Here is a 3,367-nt window from a genome sequence, read left to right as displayed (position 1 = left end):
CCTCTAGCCTCGGTCACTGTTCAGTGTAAGGTTACCGTAAATCTCTTAAGATGAGCGCTTAGATATTTCCAAAACGTAATGCTATTCCTTCCTCATATTTTATATCGTGCATTTTGCTAATTACGCTTTGACATTAAAACGTTGTCTGCTTTGGTGACATTCTGTCATGCGCTCGTTCTTTTTTTAACACACATGTATTATATTTCATACGGGCAGTACTTCTTTCCCCTTACATGCATGTCATTAATGTGTACCTAAAAACTAAATCAGACATGTCTCTGCCTGAGCCTGTGTGTGCATGTTTGTGTGTGTCATGCTAGTGCAGTTTAAGCAGAGGGAATAGTTACATTGATAGCTCGTTCCATCTCGGTGGTTCACCTTATATTGCTCATCACTTTATGTTTTTGGGTTTTATTACATCACTCCCGAGATGCCTTACATGGCTGGGATGTGAGATTATAATTATTGTCGAGGAACAGAATATAACAGCCACACTGCGATCTTCATCTCTTGCAGTCTTTTACAGTGTATCGGGAAACGTGTTCCTGATGTTGACAGACCTCCTCTGTTTTAGTTACAGTAAGGAATTGTACTGTTAGTTACAGTCAAATTCAGATTTATAGTAGCTGGAAGCCAGATTGCCGTAAGGGGTGGATGACAGGAAAAGAGTAACCGCAAAGTTATATTCAGTTACGTAAACCAGTGCAAACTAAGGTCCAGATATTACATATTCAGGATTCGGTTCTTTATTGTCACATTACACAACAGCGCAACACATGAGTAGACATGTAATGTGTAAGCGAAATGTACAAAATGGCTGATAAATATATGCAAAAGTACAAATGCGATTAATAGGAGGACACTGTGGTGCGTGGGGGTTATGTGTGAGTCCTTCAGTGCTCAGATTATCTTGGTTACTGCATTAGGGTAAAAACTATTCCAAAATAGTTTGTCCTGACTGCCCTGTACCTTCCGCTGGTTGGTAACAGTCCAAAGAAATGTTGTCCGGGGTGCGATGCGTCACTGAGGATGTTCGTGGCTCTGCAAAGGGAAGGAGAGTTATGGATGTCTTGCAGGGGGAGGTAGGAGAATATCAACAATCTTCTCTGCATTCCTGACCATTTGCTGCAAATACCCGAGTCAGAATTCTTACCATTTGTCTTAAACCAAGCACAAACTTGCACAATCACAAAATTTTGCCTGTCCTATCGTGATGCGACATTTCTCTGTAAAGGGGGTGGGTGCTTATTGCCTGTTATAGCCTCTCCATGAATTTGGGGGAGGGGGGGGTTGCTGTTTGTCATAACCTCTCCATAGGGGGTGTGGGGGGGGGGGGCAGGCTTCTTGTCTGTTGCAGCCTAACTAACCTCTTGCATTTTTAACCCCCGAATGCACATTTTATAAAATAAGCTTGAGGCTAGATAATGCTAAATGGAATACAGTGAATGCGTTCTTCATTAAAAAATAAAAAATCCACTCTTGCACACATTTTGGTGTTACATGATAGACTGGCATAAGAGATTTCAAGACTGTTGGTGGAAAGAATAATGGAATAAAAACTATATTTACAATTATATTCCTCTATTATTCAGAAATTATTGATTGATCAGAACTTATTTTAACGTTATTTTTATATAGCGGCAGACTGTTTTAGGCTGGTATTGTTCTGGACAGACCAAAACTTTAATATCTAATGTTTATAGATTAAGAAAACAGACTAAATAACTCACCATGTGTAAGATCAGTTTATCTTATTTCGATTTTCTTCCTTCATAACTGGATACTGATGAAATACATTGGGAATTTTTACCGTACGGATATAGTTTCTTTACAGAACTTGGGAAAGGGATCTTGTAAAATATTGCGTTTGGAGGAGTCAATGGAAAGAGCAGAACCTGGCAGCTGCAGCACAACAGGCCGTGTAAAGGTTTGTGTTGGACATCTACCGTAAAAATGATAAATATATATATATTTATTTTGCTAACTTTCAATTTGAAAACAGTCTGACCTGAAAAATGCAGTATTGGCCAAATGAAGGAAGGCAATGGTTGATACGAATTAATGAATACATGAAAAATATGCGTGTCGGCAGTAGGTCCGTTCATGTAAATAGTCAAATAAATTCGGTTAATCTTCAACTGTACTCACAGAAGAGCCAAAGTTCGACTCTCAAAGACCCTCGGTGCAGCTGTTCCCTATACAAACAGAAAGATGAACCAGAGCTTGATGGTCCTGGTTGTCATAGCGGCCTTCCTGGCCCCAAGCGATGGGCAAGATGCTTACGATCAGCTTTCAAACATGGAAAAAAAGGGAGTCGAACTGGCTTTACAAACCCTCAATTCACACTCAAGTATACAGCACCATTTTCGCTTCTTCAGAAGTTTGAAAAAGATCAACACTGAGGTAACATCTTTTCCCGGGAAAATGCTTTAATCTGTTCATGTGTTTCTTTTAATACAAGACAAACTAAACATTTTTATAGATAACTTTGATAAAACAGAAATGCATCTATAGGTTACATGGCGTATGTATACCGCCAGCAATGTTACAATGATGCAACAATATTCATCTGCTTCTTTCAGGTCGGGTTTGATGTCTGGTTCGTCTCTCACAATTTTTACGCCAAAGCCACAACATGCGCAAAAGGGACAGAAGAGCCCGATGCTAAGTGGTGCACATTCAGAAACGACAAAGTTAGTACCGGAAGGAAGCCACTGGCGTAACCAATAGCCAAATTTTTACTAAATCATGCAAGAACGTAAAGAAATTCCCTTCTCAGTCATTTTAATATGCATGTTGTCCAGTCTCTGATTCCATGCTCTTTTCCCTTGATAGCCTCTGATAGATTGTGCGGTTTGTTACAAAATCCATTCTGATAACATCCTAAGCGAACCCAATCCTTACATCAGCTGCGTTCGCAAACCTTCTTTAACAGAGGTAAGTGGCACTTACCGATACTAATCTGAAAAACGCGGTTTGCCCCTTTTTGAAAAAGAAAACGACTGTGGTTCAGGCTTCGAAATGCATTAAAAACTGCTAATAAGATCAACGTGAAAAAACAGGCATTTATACTAGAAAACAATTATTAGGGCAAAACCATAATAAGGTATTAACCAAAATGTGAACAACTGCCGCTGAGTTCATGGCTGAACTGAGAACAGAGTAAATAACTAGATAGTAATAATTTATATAAAAAAAACAGAACTAAATATAGATAGATAGATTGATGGATGGATATACTTTATTGCCATTTGCACAGATGCAGGACAGTACAAGTACACGGTATAACAGTAAACTATTTTTTAAAAACTATAAAAAGAAGATAGGATTATTATTATTATTATTAACAATTTTGGCTTCTCTAATC

This window comes from Brienomyrus brachyistius, unplaced genomic scaffold (genome assembly GCF_023856365.1).
Source record: "Brienomyrus brachyistius isolate T26 unplaced genomic scaffold, BBRACH_0.4 scaffold64, whole genome shotgun sequence".
Classification (NCBI taxonomy): domain Eukaryota; kingdom Metazoa; phylum Chordata; class Actinopteri; order Osteoglossiformes; family Mormyridae; genus Brienomyrus; species Brienomyrus brachyistius.
The sequence above is the reverse complement of the archived record's forward strand: the minus strand, read 5'-3'. Positions refer to the sequence as shown.